The sequence below is a fragment of the Macaca thibetana genome, chromosome 5 (assembly GCF_024542745.1).
Source record: "Macaca thibetana thibetana isolate TM-01 chromosome 5, ASM2454274v1, whole genome shotgun sequence".
Lineage (NCBI taxonomy): Eukaryota > Metazoa > Chordata > Mammalia > Primates > Cercopithecidae > Macaca > Macaca thibetana.
In genome coordinates, this window is record NC_065582.1 from 42,867,019 (window position 1) to 42,882,143 (window position 15,125).

Below are 15,125 nucleotides of genomic sequence, written 5' to 3' on the forward strand. Positions count from 1 at the left end.
AACAACACACAGAAATAGATTGTTTGGGGAATAACCTATTTTCTCCTCTTATATTCTGCCCACCTTTCCTGGAATCTGTACCTAAAACAGAGAAAAAGGAGACCGATACTCTTGTAGACAACATCAGAAGATTCTTCTTTGTAGGAAGAATGGGGCTGATTTTTTTCAGATATTCTTCCGTAAGGCCAGACATTTTGAAGGAGTCTCTTTCTCTTCCTCAGCCCCTCTACACATTCCTCGACAATTAGAAAATCCCTCCTTGTCTTTGCTGGCAGGGGAAACAAGTGGAGTATAAAATGACTGATAACTCAGGGTAGAGGCTGGGTCACAATAGCAGGCAGTCACTTGGACTGGCAGGAGAAAAGTGGTTTTAAAGACCAATGGGTTAGGACCATGTAGGATTGGGACAGCAGAGCTAGGAAAAAGAGAGTCCAGAGAAGGGCCCAGCAGTGGCCACAGGGGGCTCTCTAACATCCCAGGGATGAGGCCGTGAGCCTGGAAAAGGCACTGGGGATAAGTTAACAAACGAAGGAAAATACTCTTGAAGCCTCTTTGCCCTTTGGCATTTGTATATATTGGTGTGAACTGAATGACAACACTGCAGAAGGAACTGATTACTCTTCACGAGTGTGTGTGCATGTGCATGTGCATGCATGTGCGCACAAATGGGAAGGAAGATGTGTCACCCTTCCTCTCTTCTGCTTAAATATACTCTGTTGTCTGTAGTTGTTCAGTGCAGAAAATAGACAAATGGAATAATGTAAGGGAACAACTCATGGGTAAGACCATTTTTATTTTCAGTTCCAACTATGTCTTTTGTGATAAGGAGAATAGTACCTAAGTTTCAGATAATAAAGCTTCAGCACAGTCTGGGAGAGAATGGTGAGCCATTATATTCCAGAGAAATTTTTCTACTAGTTCCTGATTTACTTGAGTTCTTTGAGATTTTAGAACATGATGAAAGCTTTTGATCTGCACCAGATAAATATGTTAGTGTTAATACTCAGTTACATTGGGGCTGATTAGTCATTTTGTGGGTTTCCTACATCCTTTGCTTTCTCTTCTTTTCTGATTTTTGGCCATTTTACTGCTCATTAGCAACTTTACAAGAAATAAAAGAGGAAATAAAAGAAGATAAAACTCAAATCAATTATGTCATATTATTTCTCTCTGATTTACTATGATTTAGCTTGGGGGAAAGTTGGACATATTGGCTGAAAAAGCAGTTTGGGGCTTATTTGTGAATTTCAATGATCTATCTTGTCTCTGAAAAGGAGATAAGATATTATCCTTTTTGTAGTGTCTTGGAGAGAGCCCTGCCTTTGCAAGACTAAGCTGGCCTGCATTCTTCTGCTTCTTGTTATTTCTGGACAATTATTTTATCTGTATTAGTCTGTTTTCATGCTGATGATAAAGACATACTCGAGACTGGAAAGAAAAAGAGGCTTAATTGGACTTACAGTTCCACATGACTGGGGAGACCGCAGAATCATGGTGGGAGGTGAAAGGCACTTCTTATATGGCAGTGGCAAGAGAAAATGAGGAAGATGCAAAAGCAGAAATCCCTGCTAAAACCATCAGATCTCATGAGACTTATACACTACCATGAGAACAGTATGGAGAAAACTGCCTCCATGATTCAAATTATCTCCCACTGGGTGTCTCCCATTGGGTCCCTCTCACAACACATGGGAATTATGGGAGTACAATTTAAGGTGAGATTTGGGTGGAAACACAAAGCCAAACCATATTATTCCACCCCTGGCTCCTCCAAATCTCATGTCTTCACATTTCAAAACCAATCATGCCTTCCCAACAGTCCCCCAAAGTCTTAACTCATTTAAGCATAAAGTCCACAGTTCAAAGTCTCATCTGGGGCAAGGCAAGTCGCTTCTGCCTATGAGCCTGTAAAATCAAAAGTAAGCTAGTGACTTCCTAGATACAATGGAGGTACAGGTATTGGGTAAATACAGCTGTTCCAAATAGGAAAAATTGGCCAAAACAAAGGGGTTATAGGGCCCCTGCAAGTCCAAAATCCAGTGGGGAAGTCAAATTTCAAAGCTCCAAAATGATCTGTTTTGATTCCTGGTCTCACATCCAGGTCATGGTGATGTAAAAATGTGTTCCCATGGTCTTGGGCAGCTCCACCCCTGTGACTTTGCAGGGTACAATCTCTCTCCCAGCTGCTTTCACAGGCTGGTGTTGAGTGTCTGCAGCTTTTCCAGGTGCACAGTTCAAGTTGTAGGTGGATCTCCCATTCTGGAGTCTGGAGGATGGTGGCCATCTTCCTACAGCCCCACTAGGTGGTGCCCCAGTAGGGACTCTGTGTTGGGGTTCCAACCCCCCATTTCCCTTCTGCAGTGCCCTAGCAGAGGTTCTCCATGAGAGCTGCACCCCTGCAGCAACTTCTGCCTGGGCATCCAGGTGTTTCCATACATCTTCTGAAATCTAGGCAGAGGTTCCCAAACCTCAATTCTTGACTTCTGTGCCCCTGCAGGTTCAACTTTATGTGGAAGCTGCTAAGGCTTGGGGCTTGCATCATCTGAAGCCATGGCCCAAGTTCTGCATTGGCCCCTCTTAGCCGTGGCTGGAGTGACTGGGATGCCAGGAACCTAGCTGCTAGGCTGCACACAGCTTGGGGACCCAAGGTCCAGCTCACAAAACCACTTTTTCCTTCTAGGCCCCTGGGCCTGTGATGGAAGGGGCTGCTATGAAGACCACTGACATACCCTGGAGACATTTTCCCCATTGTCTTGGGGATTAACATTTGGCTCCTCATTGCTTATGCAAATTTCTGTAGTTGGCTTGAATTTCTCCTCAGAAAATGAGATTTTATTTTCTATTGCTTTGTCAGGCTACAAATTTCTCAAACTTTTACGCTGTTTCCCTTGTAAAACTGAATGCATTTAACAGCACCCAATCCACTTCTTGAATGCTTTGCTGCTTAGAAGTTTCTTCTGCCAGATACTCTAAATTATCTCTCTCAAGTTCAAAGTTCTACAGATCTCCAGGGCAGGGGCAAAATGCTGCCAGTGTCTTTGCTAAAACATAAAAAGAGTCACCTTTTCTCTAGTTCCCAACAAGTTTCTCATCTCCATCTGAGACTACCTTGGCCTGGACCTTATTGTCCATATAACTATCAGCATTTTGGGCAAAGCCACTCAACTAGTCTCTAGGAAGTTACAAACTTTCCCACATTTTCCTATCTTCTGAACCACCCTCCAAACTGCTCCAACCTCTGCCTGTTACCCAGTTCCAAAGTTGCTTCCATATTTTTGGGTATCTTCTCAGCAACACCCCACTCTACTAGTACCAATTTACTGTATTAGTCTGTTTTTATGCTGCTTATAAAGACATACCCAAGACTGGGAAGAAAAAGAGTTTTAATTGGACTTACAGTTGAACATAGCTGGGGAGGCCTCAGAATCATGGCAGGAGGTGAAAGGCACTTCTTATATGGCGGCGGCTAGAGAAAATGAGGAATATGCAAAAGTGGAAACCCTTCATCAGACCATCAAGTCTGATGAGACTTATTCACGACCTTGAGAACAGTATGGGGAAACTGCCCCATGATTCAAATTATTTCCAACTGGGTCCCTCCAACAACACGTGGGAATTATGGGAGTACAATTCAAGATGAGATTTGAGTGGGGATACAGCCAAACAATATCATCATCTTTTTGTACCTTGATTTCCTCTATTATAATTTGGACTAGATGTTCTCCATTTGCCTAGAAAGTTTTCCTGGTACTATTGAGCCACTGACAATTATGGAAATTCATTTGCAAATAGGATTTCTGACACTTGTCTAGCCTCCTTGTGGCCTTTAGTCATCATTTTATAAGGAAGCTGGTTGGAAGGTAAATACAGTTTTTGGTCATAAAACGGAGCCAGAAATCTGACTTGCTCTCAATAATCCCATGCTCCCTCACACGATCCACCTTTCCTTACAGAACTCCAGTCAGTTGCTCTTCTCATGCTTCACTCTCCTTAGTTTTTAAGTGATAATCAGAAGTGGCCTTTTCTTCCATCCTCATTACTGGAAGTGTAATTTCATTGTGAATAACTCCTAATACCCACAGTTCAGGGACCTGGCTATCACATCCAACCCCTCTCTAGACTTTAGGATATGCAGTGCTAACTTTTATTCTAACATAACTCAAACATTTGTTCTGATATGACTCTAACTTATTGTAACATCACTCAAATATGCTATTTCTACCTAACACCTTATAATAATATTTTTCCAAATTGTCCTGTTGCTATGTGGAGTCTGTAAGAAGAGAATGCAATTTTGTTCTGTTTTCATTATTTTCAGCAGAGAGCTGGAACTCACTTTGACTTTATCCTAAATTCACAGGTGGTAAGATGCGTGTTTCTTTATATATAACCAGTGCTTATAACCAACTGTATGAATGAAGTGATAAGACAAAGAAACTTTTAAAGTAAACCCTTAATGTAGTATATTTATATACTCTTAAATATCAAATATTTACTTGTTATATAATACAAACTAGAGTGATTTTGTTGAAATGTAAATCATATGCAATATAGTTTATTCTCTCCTAGGAAAAGTATTCATGATGGATACTTGTCTTTATTCCCTATCAATTGTTCATTTTATAACATTTTGTTATCATTTTTTCACTTCTTATATTTTTAAATAATTATTAAAAATGTTAACCTGTGCTATTGCTAATAATAACTATCAGTGACTAAATTCTGGTTCTCTGAGGGGAAACTTTCCTTGTTATGTCTCAAACTAGATCCTTTTTCTTCACCTTTTTTTCACATTCTGTTTCAGTGTATCTACCATAAACCCTTTGTTTTCATTTTCTTTCTGAAAAGGTAAGTTTCTAAAGCTATCAAACACATAACTCATATATGTGTCTTGAGAAATAGTTAGATACAATGAAGGAAGTTTGATATCTTTGTAATGATAATTTAATGGCTATACTACTTGATGTTAGGACATTTCTCAAAGTAAAATAGTCAGAATAAGATTATAATATGTGCAGTCATTAAGAATATTTGATTGGCGTCATATGAATCATATATTAAAATGTGTTCTGACTTTAATGCATTAGCTTAAACAATTCTCTATAGAATAAATAATATCTTGACCTAGATTTTGATTATCTTTCATTCAATCCAAAGAAGACCTTCAAACTCACTTGCCCGAGGCACTTGTAAGCTCTAGGTTTTTCATGCTCATGAAAGAAAGATAAGAGTTACTGTTGAGAAGTGAGAAATCCTGCAGTTAAAAACTCAGTGAGGGTTATCAGTTTGTATCCTTTAAGTAAATCAATCCTGCCTTTGTAGAACCTTAATTTATTATTATCAACTTATTTGCCTCTTCAGCTATAATCCATAATACTAAACTGATTGTCATGTGTTGGCATTACTATGACTAAAGTGTAAGAGACAGTGCTGTGCTCTCAATGTTTCTGTTCCTTCAAAATTCACATGTTGAAATAGTGACTCCAAAAATGATGGGATTAGAAAGTGTGAACTTTGGGAGGTGATTAGGTCACAAGGGCAACACCCTCATGAGTGGGATTAGTGCCCTTATAAAAGAGGCCTCAGAGAGACTTTTGTCCCTTCTACCACATGAGGACATGGCAAGAAGGTGTCATCTATGAAACAGAAAAGTGGACCTTCAGCAGATAACAAATCTGCCAGCACCTTGACCCTGGGCTTTTCAGCCTCCAGAACTATGAGAAATAATTTTTTGTTATTTATAAGCCACCATTTTGTGGTATTTTGTTATAGCAGCCTGATTAGACTGAAACAGAGGATAAAGTTTAAGTGTATTCCATCAACTAATTTTATTTTGGAAGCAATAATTTCTAACTAGTAAATTGAAATTGTTGTTTAAACAGGTATTACTAATGACTGAAACCCTGGAAGGTAAAAGATTACTTAAAACCAGTAAAGGGTGAAGGTCAGCCAATAGAGTAGGTTTCTTGGGGCTAGATCAATGGGTTAAGTAGAATGAAGAGGCAGTGGTGAGGGGGCTGTGGGAATGTATGTCCCATGTGGGAGCTGGCCAAAAAAAGGGCTGCAGTGGAACTTGGTTTTACTACATCTCCATCACCCCTGCTATTAAATATTTATTTTATATTTTACATATGCTGTTGAACATAGTGATAATAGCCTACTGATTTAAATGTTGGCAAAGCAAAATTCTCTATTTTCATTGTCAGAAGAAAGTTTCTATGTTGATTTCATTGTTTTAATTATATAGCACATTAACACTTCCTCCTTCAATGATTTTCATCCCATTCCTGTTTTTAACTACAACCAGTATTCTAACTACTTCCAAATATATATAACTCATACTGAGTTCCAGACCTGTTTATTCAATGGCTTCCTTGACATTTCCCCCTGAATATCAAATTGACATCTGAAATTGAACACGTCAAAATAGCACCCTGATTTTGTCCTCTCTCTGTTTCACTGAGTCACTTAGCTTTACCTTTCTTGAGTTCTCCATTTCAGTAAAGGCATCACTGTAGTTCCAGTTGCTGAATCCACATAGCTAGCATTTGGTGAACTCTGTATTCAAACTTTTTCCTGACTCTTCTTCTTTTTCACCACCCTCCATTGCTACTACCTTAATCCAAGCCAGTCTCTCCACTACCAACTCTCTTACCTAGACAAATGAATGCAGCTGCCTGCTGAGAAGTCTCTCAGTCCACATTGTCTCCTTATAGTCCACCCTTCACAAGTAGCTAGGGATCTTTTAAACACGTCAAAAAGATGCTATCACTCTCCTCTTACATATCTCCAGTGACTTTCTAACACACTTAATATAAAATCCAGTTTCCTTAGTATGGCCTAAGGTTCTATGTAGTTACCCCTGTACTTCACCTTCTCTCCTACTGGATCACTCTACCTACAAACAAATGTGTATTCTTGGCTCCTGGACCATTTGTTTGTTTTCTGTGTTCTGTAGCAAATGAGTAGAAACTTAACAACTTACAACCACTTATCTATTATCTCATCATTTCTGTATAATATATAGCTTAGCTGGGTGCTCTGCATAGTGTCTCATAGGGCTGCAAACAAGGGGTTGGCCAGGACTGGGTTCTCATGTGAAGGTTCAACTAGGGAAGTGTTGCTTCCCACTGGTGTGCTTTTGGAAGCACTCAGTTTCTTGTGGCTGTAGGAGTCGTGGAAGCTTGCTTTTTCAAAGCCAACATCAGAGGGAGAGAGAGACTAGAGTAAGTCTGATAGCAAGATGGATCATCACATAAAATAATTACAGGAGTGATATCCATCATTTTTGTTATGTTATATAGATTGGCTAGAGTAAGTCACAGACATCAACTACAATCAATGGGATGAGATCTTCTAAAGATGTGAACACTGGAATGAGGGAATCATGGAAAGGTACCACAGCCAATGCACCAATTCTACTCCCACCTCCAGAGGTTTGCCTGTCCTATCCCACCTACCTGTGATGCTCTCCCAACAGATCTGTACCTGACTTCTCCATTCCATCATTCATTCAGGTTCCAGCTCAAATATCATTTCACATGGTGGCCTTCTCTAACTACCCAATCTAAACAGACATCCCCAAACACACATATGAGTGTGCACATGCATGCATACACACATACATCACTCTAATTGTGTTACCTTGTTTTATTTGATTCATAGCCTTGAAACCATCTTTTTTACTTATTTACTGTTGATCTCCCATTCCTCTCAATAGAGTTTAATGTTCAAAAGGCCCATTAAATGGAGTGATTTTTTTAGTACTATATTTAAACAGGTAGAAGTGGCACATAATAACATAACTAAGATTGTTGGATAAATTTAAAGGAATATTGGAATAAATTGCTTATGCCTTACAATTTTATTTGGGATAAAGAACTGAATTATGAGATTCCTATCTGAAAATCAAAAAATAAAATTGATCAAAACCTTGTTCTGAAAATCAGTTTGCTAATGTGACTAGCAATGTGTAAAAATCAGTACTTGGAAGACTAAAGTCTGAATTAGAATTCATAATTATTTATACCTTCTTATTGTAAAAGGTTTACAAAGAAAAAGCAAAGGACTTATAAAATTTTTATTCTTCAATGATAATTATATTCCTAAATTTATAATACATATTTATATGAGGATCAGAGTCTTCACATATTTATACTAGTTTGTCATTTTGTAAATTTTGCAGATTCAAGTCACAAAATTTCAACTTTGTTTAAATAACACATGTCTTTTCAAGCTGGAAAAATAAACAAATTAAATGACTGTAATACTCGTTACAACAAATACTGAAGTAGGCTATTCGGTGGAGTTTTATGGGATTTTTGGATGGGAATTTCGTAACTCAGTTCTTTATCCCAGTATTGGGTAGAAACACTAGCTCGGTGTCTAGCTTACAGCTTTGCTGATGCAACGACAAATATTTACTAGTTCACCAAGAAGCAATTAGGAAGTAGAAACTGATTTACAATGGTCAACATTCTAAAGACTAGTGTTTACATACTAGATTGCCAGTTTATGTTCAAATCTGTATTCGACAAGGCAACAAATCCTAATCCCTTAATTCAAGACAGAACTTCCTTTTTCAATGTTTAAAGCAAACTGTCAGTCAGAAAGTCTACTGGCAAGCACAGAATTAGAAAGGAGTCAGATATCCTTAAAAGACATGTCTTCCGTGCTTTGGCCACCTATAGGATTGCATTACTCTAGTGATGTCTCTGGCTACATGACTAGAATTGGCCTTTGGAGTCAGCCCTAGCGTCTCTGGACACTGCTGGAGGGCACTTGGTCTTTCTCACACTCTGCCGTCTGCTGTTTTTAGCAATCATGACATTATCTCTTCTAGGCAACTTATATTGCAGTGGAATCTATTATAGGCACAAGTTTCTAAAAATACGTCTAGGTCTTTATAGCTACAAGTCCTCAGTCTCAGGGGCAACGCTTTTACAAGCTGTTTCATACAATGGGCTATTTTTATAGATGCTTGGTCTTGCTTATAATAGTTGATTTTTACAGCTCTCAGTTTCATTTAAAAACCTCTTCCTTTCCCCTTCTCAAGCCCTTCTGTACCCTTTTTGGTACCTGTAGCTTCTGTGAACCGACTATATGTGTGGCTTTTTACTTATTAAATAATCATATGCTTAGCTAGTTTTGGTGGCACTAATAGGGAAAATAGTTTCATTACAAATTCTATCAATATTTTAGGAAAATAAGCTATTGGAAAACATCTGCAATTTTCTATCACAATTTTCAACTTATTCTCTCTGAAACAGAAAGTAATGAAGGGAAAAACGGAAACACTGAAATAAACATTTTGGGTGTGAACTTTCTTGAAAGTATTTGATTCTCCCTGCATTGTGTTGCTGAAGCAGTACACAGATGTGGCCTTCTGGAATCTATGTGTTTAGCGATTTGTGTGATGAGCTGTATGTATTAAGAACGCTGACAATGGCAGTTTAATCTTCAACGATACTGCTCTCTCTGTCTCATCTCTCATTCTGCATGTTTAAAAAAAAGGAGAGGTGATTTGGAGAATTTTCGAGGCTTATTATGTATTTCAAGTGAGACACTCATTGTTTCGTCTTCTGATAGGAAACCACTAGTAATCATCAACTGAGCAAGATTCTGCTTAAACAAAACTATGCCATCTACTATGAATACTGTGCAAAATTAAGTGGATAAAGTAAGTCCATTTTATCTGTGGTAAGCTCTTACTTGGTTAAAACAGCCTGGTCAGATGTGCTTCTGCACGTCTAAAGGTCTATTCTTTTCACAGAACCTCCCACCATTTCAAAAGCAGTTTCTAGATGAACTATAAAATACTGTTATTCCACTTGTTGGGACTGGCAAAGAGCCAACTTGAGCAATGAGAGAAGCACATCAGGAGTTTTGGAAGGCAGGAAGGGGAGGCTGAACAGGGTGCTGAGACCATGCTGTTCTTTCTGGAGGGAGGAAGTAAGTGAGTGAAATATACACTGATGAAGGGCAAGTGCAAAGATTAGATCTGCACATTAACGATGTGAAAGCTGTGGGGCAGTTAAGCAGATGCGATTAGAAGTGTCAATAATGCATACAACTCGCTAATCAAATTGATTGCAATTGTCAGGAGGTGGTAGCCAGTCAGATGATACGGGTTATTAACGATATGATCTGGAAGAGTCGCCAAGAGACCACTCACCTTCAGAGGACTCATTCCCATCTGTGGGACCTCACTGCTCAAAGTCGGTAGCAAGTGGTGATCAGTAGCAAGGACTTTGGAGTCAGAACACCTGAATAAATCCCAGCTCTGTCATTTATCATCTGGGAAAACCGAAACAATACAGCAGAACTGGGTACATGCTGCATGGCAGGTAGCTTCCCAAAGCAGAGACAGGGCTACTCCTGCTCAGACCTAAAACAAAGTACTCAAACTGTACAGGCAGCTGGCAGATTGGTGCTGGCTTCGGATGCCTTCCAGAGACATGCATTCAATGCAGGTAGTAACAGCACTTCTCCCCCAAAAGTCTGTCAAATCACCCATTCAGAAGAGGCAGAGTATTAATCAGGTTCTTATTTGCAAAGAGCAGAAACCAACTCTGGCTACTATAAGCAGATATAATTTCATTAGAATCATATTGGGTCTTTCACAGAATATTCACAGCTGGAGAACAAACTTGAAGCCTACAACGATGTCATGCCTCATAGCTGCCTCATAGCTGGTCCTGTGAACACTCTGGTGTTCTGGGAACTCATACTTCACCTTGGACTTCCAACTCCATTACTCCTGGCCCTTAGCTCTATACAGTGCTACCTCTGAAAACTGGGTCTGGGGACTGCCACTGCTCTGAGCCTTGCCAATTCTGCATAATCGTTATGTCTTTGCATGACTCCTTTCTGGTTCAGACGCTGGGGCAAACGCACCTAATTGACTGAAACTGGCAATGTATCCATGACCTCAATGCAACAAAGTCTGGGAAAGTACCTTTTGGCATATTGAGCTTCTGTAAAGGAAAGTGGACTCTTCATGGGGTACGAGATTTCCCAAATATAGGTAGAAGGTACAGATGCTGCATAACCAAAAAGAATGCCAAATTCCCACTATGATCTACCCCTCTGGCTGCCCAACATCAACATACACCATAATTCTCTTATTTAAATATTCTTTCCCAAACCAAAACCATGACCATTCCATTCTCAAAAGGGGTCAACTAAAAAATCTCATTTGTTACTGAAGTCGTATCCACATGCATGATTGCTCAGTACTGTCCATTCTTTCTGAAGTTCTGGTATGATCTCAGCTCAATATTCTGGATAGGTGGTGCAAGTTTTTTTCTACAACTTGTCATGCATCTTAAGTATGCAGCAATCTTCCTTCTCCACTATATGTTTGTTTTCTTTCTTTCTTTCTTTCTTTCTTTCTTTCTTTCTTTCTTTCTTTCTTTCTTTCTTTCTTTCTTTCTTTCTCTCTCTCTCTCTTTCTTTCTTTCTTTCTTTCTTTCTTTCTTTCTTCCTTCCTTCCTTCCTTCCTTCCTTCCTTCCTTCCTTCCTTCCTTCCTTTCTTTCTTTCTTTCTTTCTTTCTTTCTTTCTTTCTTTCTTTCTTTCTTTCTTTCTTTCTTTCTTTCTTTTCTTTCTTTCTTTCTTTCTTTTTCTCTCTCTCTTTTTCTTTCTTTCTTAATTTCTTTCTTTCTTTCTTTCTCTTTCTTTCTTTCTTTCTCTCCTTCCTTCCTTCCTTCCTTCCTTCCTTCCTTCCTTCCTTCCTTCCTTCCTTCCTTCCTTCCTCCTTCCTTCCTTCCTTCCTTCCTTCCTTCCTTCCTTCCTTCCTTCCTTCCTTCCTTCCTTCCTTCCTTCCTTCCTTCCTTCCTTCCTTCCTTCCTTCCTTCCTTCCTTCCTTCCTTCCTTCCTTCCTTCCTTCCTTCTTTGAGCTGGTCAAGGTTATTTATCTGATGGAATAACTTCAACATTCATTCCAAATGGATACAAGCCCTTGGTGTTCCAAATCATATGAGATTGTTGTGGTCTCTAATAATTGTAACCATTAGATTTGGAAGTTCTAGAAGGTACTCCAGGATCCCCCTGGGGTTTCATCAATAATTTCCCTTTTCTCTTGATGGTTCAGATTAATCATCTTATCTAATACCAAAACCTCTTGGAGGAGCTCAAGATATCAGGTGGCAGACTCAGCATCCAACTCAATGGAATCAAAGTTGTGTCCCTTTGTAAAATCATTTCTCCCTTTGGTACTAAGAACTCAGCACATTCCAGAGTTGTGTTGCTGAGAATTTCTTCAAACCAAATATTAGGTATAATATCAAGCAGTGCCACTCCCTGTTCTACATTTTGGTTCTGGAATTCAAGTATCCTGGCTATGGGAAACAGCACAATACTCTGATTTCTGGTTCAGAGTACATATTATATTCTATAGGACTACACCCTAAACTTAGAAGCTAGTGTGTGGCAGCTGGAGCTCCGAGTCTTCATTTGTTTCCTTCTGTAATATCACGTGTTTCTGGATGATAGGTGATGTGTAAAAGCAAAAAAATCATGAACATCAACAAACCCCCTTAGTCCTTCCCCTAAAAGTCATTTGTGTTGTGGCCATAAATAAGACATTTGTAAGTCCATTGATGATGTGGCTCTCAGTAGCATATCCAATAGGGAAGGTAAATCCATATGCAGAATACATGTCTATTCTTGTTAGGGCAAAACATTGCCTTCTCTATCACAGAAGGGATAGAATATAACCAATTTACTACTAGTTAGTCTGTTGGTCCTCCCAGGATGTGGCATCCTATCAGGAATCAGGGGTTGGTCACCATTTCATGCAAAGTGGGTTCTCAGCAGTGGCAAAGGCCACGTCATCCTGGTGAGGGCAAATTCTTGTTACTGTGCTTATTCATGTGTCATCTCCATTTCTGCCAATACAATCATGTAGTTCATACGTCATTGAGTAAGCACTGAAATAAATTGACCTCCACTGGGCAGGAAATTATATCCACCTGGCCTTTTAAAGCCTCTTCTGCCTATTCTGGGTAATTTTTTGGTGGACAAGAGGATATATCTTTCAATGTTCTGACCCCAGGGGGACTAGGCTCTACCATTTGGAATTCTGACCTTGTATAATATGACATAAATGTTGAAGAGAATTTAGGAAAGTTTCTAAATGTGTTGGTCATGGTCTTTCAAGAAGTAGATGCAAAAATGGGCCACACCTGCAAAGATTTTATTTGAGAAAAATGTCCATTTGAAAGAAAATAGGGAGGGAGATGAGAAAGCTGAGAGCCATCAGACTGTGATGCAATTTTGACCCCAAATAAAGAGGAGGAAATGGTAAACTGGAAGTACCCTACACTGCTTAAAGGTTTGGGAAAGCCTTAGGAGAATTCTTAAGCTAAGCTTAGCCTTCACAGGAGTCCAGTGTCTCTCAGGAATTGGTCTGCACACAGTCATTGGCTGGAAACGACCCAGAGGAGGCATGGAAGCCACAAATTTCTAAACACAGTATCTGGGGCTCTTGGCTAATTACACTCCCTATAGTTAGTGGTCTGTGAAGTTCATTCTCATGGTCACTACAATAGAGACTAGATCTTCGCCTATCTAATTAGTTCAAAAATAAAATATGAAGATATTATTGTTAAAATTGTTAAAAGAACCACTATAATTATCTTTTAACACTTTGGTTTGTCATATCCAAAATTCTGCCTTCCTGGTTAGGTTATTGCTATGACCTGAATGTGTCCCCTAAAATTCAAATGTTGAAACTTAATCACCCATGAGATAGTATTAAGAGGTGGGGTCTTTAAGAAGTGATTAAGTCATGAGGGAACAAGTCATCATTCCAATAGTGGGATGATGGTCCTTACAACAGGGCTTGAGGGAGTGCTTTCTTCCGTTCTTTCAACATGTGAGGACACAGTGTTCATTCCCTCAGGTGACTTCAACAATAAGACACCATTTTGGAACCAGAGACTGTGCCCTCAGCAGACACCAAACCTGCTGGCATCTTTATCTTGCACTTCCCAGCCTTCAGAACTGTGACAAATAAATTTCCTGTTATTTACAAGTTACCCAGTCTGTGGCTGTCATAGCAGCGCAAACTGACTAAGAGTGTTACTAGCAGTTTAATCAATATTCTATTTTCTCTTACAGTTCCTATAATACTTAAAAATTTTTAATAAACCACATGGCCCTCTAATTACTACAGTAATTAAAAGAGTAAAGTTAGAGCTACCATCAAGAGAAGCCAATGGTTACTAAATTGGCCCTCAGAAGATGGTCTTTTTCTGGATGGGCCACTCTTGCCAACCTGTTTCCCCTTTTTGCAGGTCCAGAAGCTCTGCAGTACACAGAGTGGGGATCAACTGTAGTAAAGGCTTTAACCCAAAGAAACCAAATTCACATATGCTGATACAAAAACCAAATGTCAGTACATTAACTTACAGTGAGAGCACAATTTTGAGTAGAGCCTAAATATTTATGTCATTAATTAGAACATACTTTTCATCCACTTAGAAATCTCTACATGGTGAAAAAAAAAATTATACCTATGTGGTTGCTTGGTGAGCATGGGATAAAAGGAAAGGAGTTAATTAAAGGCAGTGTGATTTAAGAGAAAAGTTTTGGAGTCAGGTAGACCAAGGCTCTTTGTAGAATACTCTTATGACCAATTTTATCCATATAGGACTAATGACTTTTAAATTTTATTTTCTCTAAATAATGAGTTTTATTTTAATCTGCTGGAGGGGCATTCGTAGTTCTCCCATGTCCTGACTGTAGCTAATTCCATAAAATCAATATCGATTATAATCTCAAACTAAACTAATGAATACGCTATGACGTGTTCGGTTTTTTATTGTCTTGGTTGGAGCTCAAAATTTTATATTGCTACATTGTTTCATGGCTGGCATTATCTTTCGCAGCTCTCTGCCCTTGCATTCTAGAATTCACATGTATCAAGCAAGTCATTCTATTCCAATCTTCAGTACCTGGCACACCTCTATTTATTTTTCAAGGCTCCAAATCACATTACAAGCATTATTCCCTCTGTGAAGTCTTCCATGACCTCTCAACTTCCAACCAGTCCTGGGAAACTAGATGGTCCCTCCTTGGGGCACCAATTGAGATGTCTTCTGTACAGAGCTTATCACATGGA